At 42.2% G+C, this 18,946-nt stretch overlaps 1 protein-coding gene across 3 annotated transcripts in view; it reads right to left on the bottom strand.

The window, feature by feature from the left end:
• LOC122807242 (transgelin-2-like) overlaps positions 1-18,946 on the bottom strand; it is a 391,792-nt gene that overhangs the window by 200,990 nt on the left and 171,856 nt on the right. The window contains exon 1 of one of the 3 annotated variants that reach the window (XM_044078327.1): positions 13,107-13,344. The exons of the other annotated variants lie outside the window; for them this stretch is intronic. The gene's annotated coding sequence lies outside the window, so the exon portion shown is untranslated. Of the gene's footprint in view, positions 1-13,106; positions 13,345-18,946 lie in introns of those variants that run through there. 3 annotated transcript variants of the gene reach the window in all.

Genomic DNA, 18,946 nt, shown 5'->3' with positions numbered 1-18,946 from the left:
TTAGCACTCGAACATCTACATTTATGGTAGGTACAAAACTGTACTATGTTCATCGTGCATACAGCTGCAGTAATCACATATGGGTAGAATCCCAAAGCTACGCACAGGGTGGTAGGCACTAGGTGGAACTGGGATGAGCCAGAATGCCCTGCAACACAGCAGTGGCAAAGCCTGCTCTAGTTTTGGAATATAAAGGCAGGTGGTAGTGTTTTGTGAAGGTATGCACAGAACTCCAAGTGGCTGCCTCCAAAATATCTTTGGTAGGAACTCCTCTGAGAAAGGCTGTAGAGGTAGCTGTGGCCCTGGTGGAGTGGGATCTGATGCCTGTAGGGACAGATTTTCCATGATAGGAGTAACAAAACCGTATGCAGTGGCCTATCCATTTTGAAATTGTCTGTTTGGTAACTGGCTTCCCTTGAGCTCCTACAGCATAGGACACAAAAAGTTGTTCTGATTTCCTGAAAGGCTTTGTTTTGTCCAAATAATAACGTAGCTGTCTATGGATGTCTAAGGAGTGTAGCAGCCTTTCCCCTTTGTTTTGAGGATTGGGGTAAAAGGTAGGTAAGTGTATGGCTTGATTTAAAGCTACCCTGGATACCACTTTAGGCATAAATGACGGGTTGGTTCGAAGGGAAACCCTGTCCTGATGGAAGATAAGAAAGGGCTGCACAGCCATGAGGGCTTGTAGTTCCGAAACCCTACGAGCTGAGGTAATGGCCAGAAGGAAGGCTGTTTTCCAGGACAAATATTGCAGATCTGTTGAGGCAGCTGGTTCAAAGGGAGGCAATGTTAATTTTTCTAGAATGTAATTAAGATCCCAGGCTGGTATTGGTTGTTTCCTTATATTCTTAGCCCCTCTGAGGAACTGTCTTAAGAGTGGGTGAGAGAATAAGGGTGGATCAGTGTTGAATTCTGCAGAAATGGCTGACGCATGGATTTTTATGGAGGAAAATGAAAGTCCACTGTTCAGCAGCTCAGCTAGATACTGTAATACCTGAGGCAAATCCAGTTTTCTAGGGTCCTGGCCTTTTTTCTCATTCCAAGAGCAAAACCGTTTCCATTTTGCTGAGTAAGCCTTTCTAGTAGATGGCCTTCTGGCCTCCAAAATGACATCCTGCACCTCTTTGGGGAGTAGGGTCGGTTGTGGTGCTAAGGAAATTCCCATGCAGCGAGATTGAGTGTTTTCAGCTGACTGTGAAGAGTTTTGTAGTTGTGCTGAGTCAGCAGAAGAGGCATTAGAGGTAGGGACCAGGGAGGAGTATGTGTTAGGCTACTCAGGAGTGGGTACCAGTGTTGTCTTGGCCAGTCTGGAGCAATCAGTATCATCTTCGGTCTGTCTGCTCTTGCTTTCAAGAGTACCTTGGGCAGAAGAGGCAGAGGTGGGAAAGCGTAAACTGTCCATGCTGTCCAGCTGAATGAAAGGGCGTCCACTCTCCAGGCCTTTGGATGAAAGGTCCTTGAACAGAACTTTTCCAATTGATGATTCCTGTGGGAGGCGAAGAGATCTATGTCTGGCCTCCCCCATGCTTGGATTATCTTTGTAAACACTTGTGGATGCAACATCCATGCGTGTGGATCTGTCACATTTCTGCTTAGATCGTCTGCCAGCGTGTTTTCCAAACCTGGCAAGTACTGTGCCTGAAGTTCGATTTGCCATTCCAGAGCCAAGTTCCAAAGTGTCATGGCTAGTCTGCACAGGGGGTATGAATGTGTTCCTCCTTGTTTGTTTATGTACCACATTACTGTGGTGTTGTCTGTTCTTATGAATAATTGCCCTGGATGCAGGAGGTCCTTGAAAGCTGTAATTGCATTTATCACTGCTAGCATTTCTTTCTGATTGATGTGAAGGTGCTTTTCCTTTTGGGACCATTTGCTCTGAATGCACCTGTCTGCCATGTGCGCCCCACAGGCGTAATCTGAGGCGTCTGTTGTGATGACTTGATTTGCTTGAGGCTTGCAGAATGGGAGACCTGTGTTTGTTTGACATGCTTGGGCCCACCATTGAAATTCCTTTTGCAAACATGGAATTATTGGTATTATTGTTTCCAAATTGTGGCTGTGTTGAGACCATAGGCTTTTTAGGTACCATTGAAGCTTTCTCATATGCAACTTTGCACATGGGATTAAAAGAATGCAAGATGCCATGAAGCCCAGAGCCTGCAGGATTTTCCTTGCAGTAAGCCTGGTACAATTTGCTAGTATTTTGAAGTACTGAGTTAGTTGCCCCTGTTTTTCTGGTGTAAGATAGGCCATCTGGGTTGTGTCCAAGTTGGCACCCAGGAAGGTTATTTTCTGAGATGGTGTTAGCCTGGATTTCTCTTTGTTGACTGTGTATCCCAGGGAATTCAGTGACCGTGTTACACAAGCTAGATGTTCCAGAAGTATGTGCTTGCTGTCCGCTTGGATCAGGCAGTCATCCAAATAAGGGTAAATTTGTATCCCTTGAAGTCTGCAGTAGGCAATTACTGATGCCAGGCATTTTGTGAATACTCTGGGCGCAGTAGATAAGCCAAAGGGCAATGCAGAGAATTGACAGTGAATTGAACCTGCAAGAAATCTGAGGTATCTTCTGCAGCTTTGTCTGATTGGGACATGCAGGTACGCCTCCTTGAGGTCCAATGTTACCAGCCAAAACTCCTTGCCCAGCATGGGAAGAAGCTGCTGTAATGTGAGCATCTTGAATTTTGGTACGAGTAAGAATGTGTTTAGGATGGATAAGTCCAAAATGGGTCTCCAGTCATTTCCTTTTCTTGGTACCAGAAATAGCCTGGAATAAAAACCTTGACCTTGTTCGTGAGTAGGTACCTCTTGAATAGCTTTCATGTCTATGAGCTTTGAAATTTGTAGTTGTGCCTCTGCCCTTTGATTGTGTGGCAGGTTTGGCATGCCTCTCACTTTTGGAAGAGTGTGAAAATGAAATCTGTAGCCTCTGTTTATAACGTCCAGGATCCATTTGTCTGTTGTGACAATATGCCAATTTCTTATAAATAATGCCAGCTTTCCTCCCAAGGGTGCTGCCAGCTGAGACTTGCTTGGCATGGAAAGAAGGAAGTCATTGGGTTTGTTTCCTGTATTGTTGTGCACTGTCTTCGCCACCTCTTGATGCTGGAGTTTGCCATTGCCTGCCTCTATATGATCCTTGTGATTGTCCTCTGCCCCTTGTGCGCCTGTATCTACCTCTTTGGGGCTTGTCCGTGGCTGGAAAGGACCAGTTTTTAGAAGGCCAATTTCTGCTAAAACGTGGTGGTTGAACCTGTAGAAAAGCTTTGACAGTTTGCATAGATTTGGCTTTTTCTTCCATTTTCCGTAGTATCTCCTCAGCATTAGTACCAAATAGCACATCCTTCTGTAAAGGAGCATCTAGTAGTTTAGCTTTCACATGATCAGGCAAGCTTTGTTCCCTAAGCCAGGCATGTCTACGAATGACTGATCCTGTAACAGCAGCTCTACTTGAGGCCTCTAGGGCATCACAGCCACATTGTTGTAAGGTGTGTTTACCCACTTGTTCTGCACTATGCATCATATCCTGCAACTACTTCAAATCTGGTTGTTCAGGTTGAGACATTTTATTTCTTAATTGTGATAACAGAAACTGCTGATATTTAAGCAATTTAAGGCCCTCATGGCTAGGGTGGCCAAGGTATATACCTTTTTTTCCCACCTTTCTAAGGATCTTGACTCTCTTTCGGAAGGTAGTGGATTCTTAGCAGTAGAGGCCTTCATTCCCTTGGGGCCTTGAGAAATGGTTTCAGGGTCAGCATTATGGCTTTTGTAAAGAAATTGGTGGGAGTTAGGAACTCTGTAGTACCTATCAGGCTTGACTGGGGCAGGAGGCAGGGAATCCGGATTAAAGCAAGCCTCCGAATAAATATCATCAAGTATGTCCAAGACAGGAGGTATCGCCAGAGGTCTGTGTTGAGGTAACAAAAGAAATTCCCTAAGTCTTTTCTTGGAATCAGAAAAGTCTTGGCCTTCCCAATGGAAGTGTTCCCTCAAGGTGTGCAAGGTTTCCCCAAAAGAAAAATCCTCTAGAAGAGATACAGAAGGAATGGACTGCTCTGCATCAGAATCTTCAAAAGGGGAGTAAGCGTGCTCCTCTACATCAGAATGTTCTGAAAAAATGGAGCCCTGATCAGAAGAGGGAGAATTTTCCTCCACTCTGGGCCTCTTGTCTGGAGGGGGTTGGGAACCCCTGATAAGAGTAATTAAATCCTCAGCCATTTTAAGCATCTGCTTTTTAGGCATGGGGCCTGGAAATGGGCCCTGTGCAACAGGCCTCTTGGGATGCCTGGCTGATTTGGACTTAGTAAAGGCCTTAATGGAAAAGGAAGATGAGGGTCTAAAGATACCATGGGTGGAAGTGGACCTGTCCACATTAGGAGGCTCAATGCTCACAGTGGCTTCGGTGGTTGTAGTCTGGGTATGGGCCGAGGTACTTGCAGTCTCGGTTACAGAAGACACCGCCAAAGAAGTGTCGTAGGTAGTCAGGGACTGCATAGGCGTCTCGCTGAGAACCGGACCACGTGTAGCCGGTTTTGGCGTGGTGTCGGTGGGGACCACGGACCTCGCTTGTCGGTCCTTGTCCTTGCGGTTTTTGGACAAAACGGTAGTCGGAGTCTCCGATGACATTTTATAATCAAAGGCTTTACCAAAAAAGTGTTGGGCGAACTCCGCCCGACGCTTAATAGTGCGTTTATTGAAAGTAGCGCAAAAGCGACAGCCCGAGACATCGTGGTCTGGGCCTAAACAAGGTATGCAGAGGGAATGGAAATCCTTATGCGGTATTTGCTTCCCACAAGAAATACAATTGTTAACTTTTTCTGACATCGGTCTGAGGCAAGAAAAGTTTCCCCAACGGGGTACTTTAGCTTTAAAGAAGACTTCGGTTTCCAATTTTTCGTAAATTCAGGAGCTGGCCAACCGGCACTTGCGAACTGCTTCTGCTTCGGGCACCGCGCGGCAAAAAAGACTGAAGAATATGGCGTCGGCTGTGTCTTATATACCCCTGCCTCACTGACGTCAGGAGAGAAAGCGACAACAACCGACGCCGGACCTAGACTTTGGAATTCGGCCGACCGAGGACCCGCCTGACGGCAGAGAACCCATATGTGATTACTGCAGCTGTATGCACGATGAACATCAGAAAGACTTACAGAAGAATCTCCTGCTCCTCTCCTGCTCCAGGGGAAAAATGTCAACCAGACAGGGGAACAAGGGATTTCTAAGAAACCAACAAAAAAGAATAGCAACCCCCAGCCAAGACAGACCAGATAAAAATCAAGACTAGCCCTCCACAGAGACACAAGGACAAAATCTGGAACCACTCAGGACACCATTTATAGACACAGAAACCAAAGTACTAGAAAAAGGGTTTAATTAGGATCATACCTCTCAACCTCTTAGAGCATGAAATCTGGACAATGCCATAAATAAAAGTGGGACAGAGGCCCAAAAACAGGGACAATTTTTAGCTCCTACAAACTTAGAAAGTTGACAGGATAACAAGTTTTGCATTACCATGAGTTTTCTGAAGGGTATGAAGTCAAACTCAAATGTATGTCATTATTTTCTAACTTTAATCTTTAATGATTTGGCACTAATTTGACAAGAAAACCACAATTTTATGAAAAATGGATGACAAATATGAGGCAAAAATCTGGATATTCTCCAAAAAATCTGTACAGTTGAGAGGAATGCTTAGGATTCGAGCTGCTACTGCTTGTTTAAACCATGGTTTATTAAGTGAAAAAAAAAAGATGAGTGCTTTTGCCCTTAGGTCAAAAGTGCTCATCTTTTGTTTTTACTTAATAAACAGTGGTTTAAACAAGCAATACCAGCTTGAATCCTGTTTTCTTGCTTTAAATAAGAATGCAAAATGATCTTTAACATGGATCTTGTACTAGAATTTATGACAAGTCTAATTTTAGCAATTTGTATGCTGATATAATTTTTGTACAACTAGTTTCTCCTCTTTTTTGGTTTGTGTGTGCGTATATCCATATACGGATCTACTTTGATCCATCAAAATTACACTTAACCACAGCTCACTTACCTGTTCCCACTTCTTCAAAACGTCACTTCTCTGAAAGCATGGACTGCAGAAATCCTTTCCCTGTGAAAGGAACCACTTGGCCACCATGGTGAACTTTGCCCTTTCTGCAATGAAGCATGATCTCGGAGTTGGAATATTTAAGTAGGAAAGGGTGTGGGGGCGAAGCCCTCCAGTTTGGTGGGTTTAGTTTTGGTCCATGTGGGTGTTTTGTCATGGTGGTCAAGTGGTTCCTTTCACAGGGATTTTGGCAGTTTGTGCTTTTGGAGAAGTGACATTTCAAAGAAGTGGGAACGGGTATGTGAGGTTTGGTCAAGTGTAATTTTGATGGATCAAAGTAGAGCCATATACATATATATGTAGGTTCATAGCAGAATACTAGGCTCGATAGCCCTTAAAAGCCTAGCCAATTTTACCCAGATTCTGCCCAATTTTCTACCCTAGAGGGAAGGTAACAAGGGTCAACAAGTGGTGCTACTGCCTCTGTCCGTAAGGGACATGGGCTCCACCCCAGGAATGAATTTCCGATTTCCCATCCATTGGTCTAGATTGCACTTGATGGTCAGGAGAGGACTCCGCTTCATGTAAATGGGAAGAGTATTCTAGAGGAGGGGCAATCTCTGGGGCACATATCTGTCTCTCCAGCATGAGCTATTCATGTCACAGATTAGGTTTAGATCCTTGGAGTGGGTAACTGTTTTGCAGTTAGTTTTGTGAACAGGCAACATTTTCATCAGGGCTGGGTCACAGACAGCCTTATAGGTTGGGTATAAATCACCCCTCAGTAACTGGTAGGAAACTGAACACAGTGATAGGGCTTTTAATTGGTCTGCATATATACCATGTATTTTTTTTATGACAAACCTCTGAGGACACTCCAACTGTTGCAGGTGCCTGACAAGGTACATGCCAAAGGGTGCATTGGTCACTATTATTGGTCTGATGAGGGCCACGTACAATGGTACTATGCCATCCTTACATCTGGATGGTCTGACGAGGGCCACATGCAGTGGTACTATGCCACCCTTGGATCTGGATGCTATGATTTTGCTTACAAGATGAGCCATATAGAAGGTCATTCTCACCACCATGGACACATGGTGGTCAATGTTCAGACTACTATCGGAGTACCCAGATCTCTCACCACTGGGTCCACTCTTGGGGGGGGGGGGGTGATAGCAATGTTGTAATTTGCAGGGAATTTGATTTCTCAAAGGGTATTATTATGCCCTTCTTTGCATTTAGTTTCAGGCCATGGCACTGACACCAATCATTAGTCTGTGTCAGTCCTTTATGTAGGATATCAGCATAGTTTGAGGAGTCAGAATACTCCGATCCTTAACGAAAATGGTGTCAACCCAAGTTTTCAGAGAGCTTGTATAATACCATACAGTATAGGAGCAGATAATAGTAAGAAGATCATTTACAAATTTTGGCATCTGATAAGCAGCGAACAGGAGCTGGTTAAGGTTTTGGGTTTGAAACCTAAATTTGTTTATAGGATGGGATGTAATTTGAAAAAATTACTCGAACAACACAATAGTAAAAAAGGTGTATGTTTGAATAGTTCTAGGAATACTACAAGCAGAAAAGTGTGGATTTTGCAATTACTGTAAATATATGTCCAGTGAAGACAAGATACATCTAAAAAACGGACATAACAGTATAATAGCATGTAAACCTGGTAATTGTAACACCAAACAGGTAATATACTTGGCTAAGTGTGGTGCTTGTACAGCGTTCTATGTTGGTAGAACTGAACGCTATTTGAAAAAACGGATCTATGATCATATATATTGCATCAGGACCAAGGATACAACAAATGCTTTATACAGACATATAGAGGCATTGGGAGAACAACACACTTTTAAATTTATAATTTTAGAGGTGGTTTCAAATGATCCCAGGGGAGGTGATATTAGAAGTCTCCTGGCATTTAGAGAAACATGGTGGCAATTCTAGCTAGATGCCACTAATCCACCTGGTTTAAATGATTGCATTTCAATAAAATCATTACTTGTTTAGTATTTAGTATATATATTTTTGTATTACACATTATAATGAATTATAATCTCATCCATTTATATGATTTTTCATAGTTGTTTTACAACTGATTAAATCTTATTTTTAATATATAGTATTTCATAGTCATGAGTTTTTAATGTTATTTTTTAAAAAAATTTTCAAAGTTTATTTATGTATCGAGTTAGATGGGTAGCTATATTAGAATATTCACAAATACCTTTTATTTATAAAATATATTCATTACACATATTTATGGATATATTTATTAATATTTATTTTTATACTATATATCACATTTTATATTGTAATACACTTATGTTTATGTATTACATTTATGTCGAATAGTTCATATTTATTATCAATATTTTTGTTAAGAATTATATACTGGACATATTCAAGTCTACACAACATTGGAGGTACGATTATGTAGGCAGATTTTATAGAAACATTTTTATACATACTGATCATTAGGCATTAGTTGCCACTATCAGGTCATATTTTATAGATAATACTAATTCTTGACTTAGTCTTACAGTGTCTGTCAATTTTATTATATTATTGTCTATTATTAATACTTATATTAACATTTTATTTATCAATGTTAAGTAGAATACGAGCAAGCAATATTACGTATGTGGATATACTATGTAAAGGTTGCGGTATGTGTTTTAGGGATACTCTTATTATGCTTAATATGTTTTATATTCCTATTATGCTTTATATTCTTATTATGCTTTATACTCTATTATTCATTGTCTAATTAGAACTTTTATTATAATAGATTACGCTACTATTTGAAGCATTGTTTCTTTAAAGAACAATTATTTTTTGGTGCCAAAGAACTTATTTAAAGTGTGAGAGAATGAGATTTAATTAGTTCTGAGGAAGACCAGATATCTGGTTGAAAGTGCTCAACTCCGAAACATTTTGGCATTTTTATTTTGTGTACGTTTATTATATGGTGTCAGTTGGCTGATGTGCCTTTTTCATATCTGTTTCACAGTTTTTGTAGTCTCGTCCGTGTTATCCGTGTGTTTTACTGGCGTTGTGTGGATTAATAAATCGTGTAAGAAGAAATGTTTCTTTGTGGTCACTGGGTCGATTAGCGCTTATTGGTGGAACCGAAGCTTTTTGGTATAGTTTGAGGAGTCAGTGATTGCCCCCAACTTGCAGTCATTGGCAAACTTGGTCAGCCAAAAGCCATCTAGATTTGTCTTGGCATCTGAGAAGTATATCCCAAACAAGAGAGGGCCCAGCACTGAGCCATGTGACACCGTACAGGTGAGTGACCTCTTGTTGGATGTGGAGTCTCCCACTCTAATAACGTGGCTCATCTGTGAGCCATTTGGCTATTCATCTGGTGACGTCAAGGTTTATGCCCAATTTTGTGTGTTTATCTACAATACCCAAGGGGGTATTGTGTCAAATGACCTGGCCAGGTCATGGTAGGTGGTATGCACTGACGTACCCTCCACCATGGCCTTGGTGACCTTTTCAAAGAAGTCCACCAAATTGAGTAGACTGGACCTGCCGTTGACTAAGCTGTACAGGGCTGAGTCTAGAGTCTGGAGATTCCATATGTCATTAATTAGTTCCATGACGATCCTTTCCATAGCCTTGCATATGAGGCTAGTCAGACTTATGGGTCAGTAGTTTCCTGGGTCCACTGATGTTCACCCCCCCCCCTACAGAGGGATGACTGCTGCTGTCCTCCACTCTGCTGGGGCAAAGTCTGTTTGTAGACTGTGGTTAAATAGAGATCTGAATGGGTCTGCTAGCTTATGTTTCAAGCTCTTTAATAGGAACCCTAAGATTTTATCAGGGCCCATTGATGCTGTGTTTCTAGCTGCGGAGAGAGGACCTGTTCTTTTATGATAACAGGGGAGTAATGGTAGGGGGTATCTCATGGGGAATGAATGGAGGTGATGAGGGAGTGAAATGTGAGATGAATTTATCAGCCAGCAGATTTGCTATTTCTTCTGGCTGAGTACAGGTAGTGCCATCTACAGCCAACTCAGCACATTGTTGAGCATTTCCCTTAAGATTTCGGACACAACTAAAAAAATGCTTTGTGGTTATGGTTATCTTTTTCTTAGGAAGATATTTTGGTCTGGTATTTTGCTTTTGAATACTTGGCTAGTTCCCTGATTTGCCTGTTGAGCATATTTCTCAACTGGTTAGATAAGAAATCTGGACAAAGGCACAAATAATGGGAGGACAAAGGCCTAAAAATAGGGACACTTTTTAAATATTGCTCTTACAAACTTAGAAAGTGGATAGAATAATAGGTTATGCTTTATAATGAATTTTCTGAAGGATATGAAGTCTGAAACTGAAATATGTGACATTATTTTCTGACTTCAGTCCTCAATGATTTGCCAGTGATTTGCCAGTAAACTGCAATTTTATGAGAAACGGACTAAAAATATGAGGCAAAAATCTGAACATTCTGTGAAAATCTGTACAGTTGAGAGGTATGCGGAGACTGAGGGATTTTTCTCTCTGTTGTACACCCTCTGTCTTATTTCTAGATAGGAATTTCTTCCTTCTGTTGTATAGCCTATTTATGCCAGGGTTCCACCAGGGGGACTTGTTTTTCCAGCTAGACACGAGTTTAGTTCTGTGAGATACTGCCATTTCTATGCAGTTGTTTAAGCGGTTGTACAGAACATTCATGTCTACTATGGCATAGGCCTCCATGTTTTGGGAGTTAGGGAAAGCTTTAAATTACTTTCTATTAAGTGATAACAAAGGTAATTTGTCTTTGAAAAAGTCTTTAGGGTTGGATGGAGGATCTACCATTGCATTTATTTCAAAGGAGACCGATTTATGGTCTGATCTTAACCAATCAGGACATTACACTGGGGAGAGGTGCAATGCTCCCCATGGTTGTGAGTACTATGTCAAGGATATTTGAGGCCCTAGTGTGAGTGCAGACCAGCTGTTCTAGAGCATTTGCATTGACATAGTCTAGAAATCTCTGAGTCTGCATGTTAGTGGTAGTATAAAGTTTCCTAGTTTATGAAGGGGTAGTTAAAAATCACCCATGAATAGTGTGTTGGGCTGAATGGTAAATGATTCTAGTAACTTCAGATATGCAAAGTAGTTTTCATGGTTCACTTTTGGGAACCTGTAGCTACCGATGATATGGTGGGGGGACTTTGCTTGTTGTCAGCTGGACATGGAGTAGAACAAGTCAGCCATCCTGCTTGAGGTGCGATTGTGTTTTTTTTATGTAAATGGAAACGCCTCCTTTCATTTTTTTCCTTTTCACAGTGTGGTCTGAATGTGTGAGAGGCATTGTAGCCTTGTGCTTATATATACATACATGTATGTGTATATATGGATATCTGTACGTATATATGTGTGTGTGTGTGTGTGTGTGTGTGTGTGTGTGTATAAACACACCATATCGACGGTGCACATTGAAATGTGCTCGGAGAATAAACATCCACTCAGCAAATACTCCAGCATATATATATATATATATATATATATATATATATATATATATATATACATATACATACACACAGATACATGAGTATGTATATGAGTGTGTATGTATGTATTTATATATAAAGATATTTTTTTGGGGTGATGGCAAGACTCCATCCTTATGTGTGGCCCAGTCGGACCCTTTCCCCTCCCTTATTTCATACACGCACACGTACACACACGTACATACATACATACACACACACACGTACATACATACACACACACACACACACACACACACACACACACACACACACACACACACACACACACACACACACACACACACACACACACACACACACACACACACACCTTGATGCTTGTTTTTTTTCTCTTAGCTTGTGTAACTACTAACCCTGAGGGTAATTTGCTGTCATCTTTTTTCTCAAACATTTCCTAGGCTCAGAGACAGTTGCTAAGTCCTAATTATACCTCTGCCCTTAGCAGCAGAGTTCTTTGTTGGGTTCTGACAACCTCCACACTCCTCCCCTCTCCCATCACAGCATTTCACACTGAGTTTAGTTGAACTACTATTGCATCAGTTTTACTATACACTACAGCAATGCATCAAAAATGCAGGACTAGATACTTAAATTATTTCACATGTAAGCAAACTGATCAACATCAAGATACACAGTGACTTTGTACTTGGAGAAGAAATAAACATCACCATTCGCAATAAAGACACAGACTTTGAATGTACAGTCATGGAATGTGATCTGAAGTACTCTTGGATTAAAGCGTTCATTGTAATATAGATGGCTTTTTTATATGGAAAATAGAAATGTACATATTACTTGTAGCTTATTATAACTTAGATCTGATGCTCTGACGAGTGGCGAAAATGATCATCTCTTGTTTTTACTTAATAAACCGTGGTTTAAACAAGCAATACCAGCATGAATCATGTTTTCTTATTTGTAGTAAGAATGTAAAGTGATCTTGCACACGAGTATTAGATTAGAGGTTACAACAGTCTATGTTAGTAATTCATATGCCACTATTTTTCCTGTACAACTAGTTTTCCCTGTTTTTTTTTTTGCTTTATTTATAACTTGTGGAAAATAAGGCATGAATGTGAAGCTAGAAAGGTAGATTAGACAACAGAATCACATAAAACGTAATACAGAATGCAAAGGGACACAATCAGGATGTGAAAAGCAATGGAGAAAGGGGAATAAGACACACAGATATAAATGTCAAATGTAAATAAAAAATGTAAATGCATAACGGGTGGGGGAAAGAAGAGCACCAATCCATCAACCAAATGCAGATACATCAGCAGAAAAGTACTTTACCTGCACTGTAATGCAAATGTCATGAAAAAAGCACCCAACTGCAGCAATGATGTACCTATATGCACCCTCCTATGGGCCGACCTACCACCTGTAACAAAACCAGCATTTTTAAATCCCACTCTGGTGGGGGCTGTGCCTCCCACACCTCCCTAACTTAATATACCAATTCAGAGATTGCACTACAGTGGGGAAAAGGGCAAACTCCTGATAATGGCCCCCTGGTTACTTACTGTTAGAAAAAGTTCACTGATGCGATCATTCAACAGATGAAGGCTTGACAAATAGGGTGTGATGAAGAGGTGTTCGACGATTAGTGAGTTGGCATTCGATGATTAGCAAGTTTGACTATCTGAAGTAGGCCCATAATATAGTACTATATTATTATGGTTCAAAATGGAAACAAGAAGTCATACATCCCTGTTTAATACTGTTAAGAAATCAGGCACTACAGTGACTCCATTTACAGATGGTTAGATTTGAAATTACAGATACCCCTCTGGAATAATGGACTAGTCCATGCATTCACAGTGCTCCCTACAGCAACCCAAGCACGTGCACGGCATTAATGAAATTTGAGTGCTATGGTTAGCTGGTGTGTTCTCCTCTTGCAAACTGAGCAATTCAGAAACAATGAGTTGAGCACTAATTAGCATAATCACAGCACCCAGGTAGGTAAATCTGCATGATACAAGCGTGACAGCAGGCAACTGTGGCAGTGTGTTATAACAGAGACTGTAGAGCAGCCCAGTTTGAAAGCTAAGAGAGCTGAAGATCTGAAGAATCAATTCAGCAAATCTACAGCTCTGCTTGTCTTACTTTTTACAAGTTTTTCTTTTCAAGTGCTGCTGTTATTCACTGCTACTGAACTTGTGAACATGAAAGATAGGGTGGTCAGTAAGTGTGCTGTGCAGGTCTATTGAGAGTGGGAATGCAATGGCAGAGCCCCAGCTGGGCTGAGGGATCGTTTAGCACAATGAGACACACCCATCAGCTCATAACTGTGCCTGTTGTATAATTACACTTTAGTTACAAAGCTATTTTGAAACCTCAGAAATACAATCAGTTGTGTCACCTTGGCTACTTGCAATGGCATGGGTAATGTTTTGGGGGGGGGGGGGGGCATTTGCTCAATAAACTTTTCTGCCTGACTTTAGCTAGAGTATGGCAAGAGATTCAACTCTCAAGCATACAAACAGCATTCTCTATTGCCAAAGGAGGGGGCTGGTGGTATATGGATTTAGCAAGACTACACAGGAGCAAGGCTTCTAATTCAACTTTTTTCCATACCAACAACTCAAAACCTAAAAATCAGGGAAAGCAGAAACACACTGCTGACTCTGGGAATTGTGCTGAAATACCCACCCCAAAAGTCATTGTTCTCTGATAAAGAGAATGCAGGTGCAACTCCAGACCATCTGTCTCTGCAGATGATAACTCTTTGGCCTGCATGCATCTTATAAGGCCTGTGATGATGCTGTGGAACACATCAATGAATTGGTGATCATAACAGCAGTTTCAACATGGTGCACTGCAGGGTCAGTGGCAGAATATAAGCTGCTTCCCAATAAGAAGCTCAACTCCTGGCATGGGAAGGTAAAACAATGAATGGGGGAGGTGCCAACTGTGCCTCAGCTCAAGGGGGCAGATGAGTCCCAGGCCTCTCTCAGAGGTATTGACACCTCAAAGTCCCACAGTGCAATGCTGGATATTGGGGCAGAGCTAGACTGGTGACAGAGACAATTGATAGCAAATGCTCCAAGTATGTAGACCTATTTCTGTCTAGCAATACCTGCACCCTGTAGTTACTGTCCAAATTATTACCACTGTTGGTATACAGGCACATGAGTTCACCTTCCACAGTCACCTGCACAATGTATGCATTAAAGTGCTACTTGTTCTCATGTTGATATTTACAAAGCTCAGTTGCAAGTACACTTGGGGTGCTGGGTTATACTTACCTGGATATTTTTTGCTTTGGTGACTTTACAGGTGATTCTTTATCAGGCACTAACATTGTGGAACTGGAAATGCCTGATGCTGGAGGATCTGCAGCCTCTGAGAAATATGGACAGGATGAACTGGCATAATCAGGGAATGCAGTGTGTGTGTGCCAGACACAGGGGATGTGACTGCTGAATCCCCAGCACAGACCTTGAACACAGCCTCCATGTTTGAGGATACCCAGGTTATCCACACTTCACATGGGGGATGGTTAATGGGGACACTATCAATCAGGGAAGTGTGCCAACCCCAGTAGACAAATTACAGAATCTGCTGCTGGCACCCAAGAGCCAAGAGGTCCACACAGGGTGTTGGTATTTGGGCTCACTGAAGACATGGTTACCACTCTGTCCCGAGATTAGATGGTCATTCGGCAGGACCCAGTGCATGTGCAGGACCTCTGTGGAAGCACAAGCTAGTGCAACCATCACCATGGCACAGATAGCGAGGGTGATTAAGGGTGTGCATGATGACCTACAGGGGTGCATATGCTGCGCATCTAACAACTTGGATAGACTCATTCAAACACTGGAACATGCAAGATCTTCTCTGACATGCCTGCCAAAGGGGAGAAGCCATCCACTGAGCTGGTCAGTTGCTGCATCCACAGATGACAAATATTATTGCTGTGGATGACCAAGATCCTGCTCCAGCAGTGCTAACACTTTCATGGCAACATCCGTTATGGAGGGGCTATACCAGGACAGGACATCCCCATTGTTGTGGTCATCCCCAAAGTGGAACTTCTTGCAGCAGATGGTTTTCACAATCACACAGCACACCATCATCTAGCGAAGGTCATGGTACATCCAATGCAACTCCTGATTGAGTCAACTCTTGTGGGGAGGGGGCACGCATGCGATGCTGAAACCTCTTGCATATATGCATTCCGTGGACCTGTCCAGTAGATTGAGCCACACTGTGTAGCTACTGCTGAGCCTGTGTCCCTGCAGTCCCACATTCATACCACAATCACCAATACATCATACAACTACAGTGACACTGACCCTTCCCAACTCTGACAACTGACACAAGCATATTTTGCTTTCATACTCCTCCCACTAACAACATTAAAACAATTCCCTGTGAAAGTCATCCACTCCAGTGCACCCTTCCTCACGTATGCAAATAACTGCAGCCTACCCTTCATACATGGTTACCTGTGTCTGTAGCACAGATGCACAACATGGCCAGCCTATATATGGGTGTACATAGGCTGCTGTTGCATGCAGATCTACTTTATCCTTTTCTGCTGCGTTCTGAAGCTTTTTGCAAGTTACTGCATCTTTTCCAGTTCCTTAGCATACTGTGATCTGGTATGGTCATCCCCTGCTGCTAGCTCATCCACTGATTCCTTGTCTGACCCAGCCTCCAGTGCCAGGTATGCTGGGGCCTGCTGCCCATATGACTGCCACCCTGTAGTAACTGCATCCAAAGTATGATACTGTGCAATGCTGCAAACACTGACAGTATTTTCTGCACATGTGCCAGAGTCATACTGCTGGTGAAGCCTAGCACTATGACTCTACCGGACATGGGTCATACAGCCGGGTGTCACCAGATGAATCCAGACAGTGAAAACATGCCTTTAGCAGCTCAGACATGTGCTCAGTAATGTTTATTTGTGCTTGACATGAGAATTTCTTATGGGTGGCATGATCCAGGTTCCAGGGCATATCCTGCATCACCAACATGATGCCCCTATGGGAAATAACCCCTTGCAAGCCATTGGTAAAGGTCACAGGCATGCTGTATGTGGACGTTGGGATAACTGCCTGGGTGGCCTGCACATATATGGTAAATAATATGTAGTATTGACTTTGGAACTACTGTTCTCTCATGTACTGTTTGTCTTACACTTTCAGGTTTCCTTTTTCCTCACAAAATTGTACATTATAAACATTTAAATGTTACTGTGAGCTTTTCTCCCCGGGCCTCTGCTGAAAATGGAAATATATCCAGTTGGACTAGCCCGGTTAACAAATGTAAAATAAATAAATAAATAATATCCTGTTCATTTCAGACTATCTGGCAGTTGATGGGATGATGACCTTTGCAGTCAACGTAAATCCTTCTCAGTTTCCCCTGTGGGGCCTTTACTTCAACATGGCTAAAATCTATGGACTATATCACAAATCCCACAAGGTGATTGCTTTTCTCTGGGGTACATCGGGACCACACATGGCTTTGAGAAACTGATGGAGCACTCTCCATGCAGACGTCTGTCTGAGTTATCCCTGTTGCATCCTACAGTAGGTCACTGGTAGGTCCCTGTAGCTAACATAGGTAAAAATTCATATATACCTTTGTATCCACTAGAATAAGCATTCATGACTTCCATGAGACTGCAGACAAGGGTGATACAGTTCTACAATTTGTTGAATGTTGACCCTATCTACATAGTACTGGTCCACAATGTCAGTGTCATTGAGTCCAGCAAATTTTAAGCATGTTCAGATGACCTGGTACCTCCAGAGAGATGTCACACACCTTTGGACATAACAATGGCTACACAAGTGTCTTGTAAATGTGCATTTACTAATGCAGCAGCAACCTCTAACAGGAGTTAGTGATTCCCTTACTCTGAATGTGAGCATTTAGCAGAGTTCAAATATACAAGTGCAGCCCCATTCTGTGGCATTTATACATTTCTGAATCAGTCCAACATCTAGTTTTGCCTCATCAACATACAGTTCGCGGCTTATTTTAATAATGTTGCTCATTATCATGTCATTAGGCAATTAGCATATGCTACATCCAATCATGCTTCTTGGCCTGCCTGCATGCAGCTTGTATTTTTCTGACTCGTACACACCTTGAGCGTGGCCACTTGTAACACAAATTCACTTATGACGATGTGGCCTTTATCTTGAAATATTCCCACATCAGGTTGGATTCATTCCAGCATCCTAAAGAAGGCAACAATGAGTTGCTGCAGTTCTGATTATCTTGTTTTAATAAATATACACATATTTTGACACACTGATTCATGGTGCCACCAAACAAACATGGGCGAAAAAATAAAAAATAAAACTCAATGAGACTAATTACACAGTTACATTTTTAGCATACAAATCAGACTTAACAAAAAGTAAAGCAACCTTATTACAATTTAATATGTCAAACATTCCACATAACTTAAGTACAGTTTTGTACACTTACCATAAATGTAGATGTTTTAGTGTATTCACTGTTGCAGCCATCACATTTGGGTTATCCCTGCCAGGGTAGCCCTCCGGCCCGAATACCAGAGGCTTAGTATTTCTGCGTCAGTTGCTGTCACTTCAGGATTGACGCCAGGTCATCAGTAGTATAAAGTAAGGCAGCCAACGCCATTACATCAGTTTTCTTGCCCTGTCAGGAGCCCTCAAGTGGGAGCCAGGATCTGGTGGAAGAACCCCACCAGTAGAAAGTAAATACCAAAAGGTTCCTTGTAAGGAGAGAGAGAGAGAGAGAGAGAGAGAGAAGGGGGTGGGGTGGAGGGAGGGAAACCAGGACTGCAACAGTGAATACACTTGAACATCTACATTTATGGTAAGTGTACACAACTGTAATATGTTCTTTGCATTTCACTGTTGCAGCCATCACATTTGGGTTGATTCCCAAAGCTGAGGAAAAGGGTGGAGGCAGTAAAGAAGACTAGGGGCTGGCTAGAATGCCCTGCAAGACTGCAGTGGCAAAGCCTGCCCTGGATTTGGAGAAGATAGGCAGGTGGGAATGCTTGGTGAAGGTGGGTGTGAACAAATGTCCATGTTGCAGCCTCTAGGATGTCCCTGGTGGGGACTCCTCTGAGGAAAGCTGAAGAGGTGGAGGCTGCTCTGGTAGTGTGAGTCCTGACCCCCTTAGGGGGAGGTTTCCTGTGTTGCATGTAGCAGAAATGAATGCAGTGTGCTATCCCATTTGGAAATGGTATGTTTGGATATGACCGACTAACAATCGATCAGTCTTTCTGAATGATTTAGTCCTGTCTAGACAGAATCTGAGCTGTCTGTGCACATCTAGAGAGTACAGTATCCTTTCTTCGTTGTTTTGTGGGTTAGGGAAAAAGGTGGGCAAATAAATGGATTGG

This window comes from Protopterus annectens, chromosome 7.part0, assembly GCF_019279795.1.
Source record: "Protopterus annectens isolate FY-2018-M chromosome 7.part0, PAN1.0, whole genome shotgun sequence".
NCBI lineage: Eukaryota > Metazoa > Chordata > Ceratodontiformes > Protopteridae > Protopterus > Protopterus annectens.
Note: the sequence above shows the minus strand (reverse complement) of the source record. Positions and strands in the feature narration are given on the sequence as shown.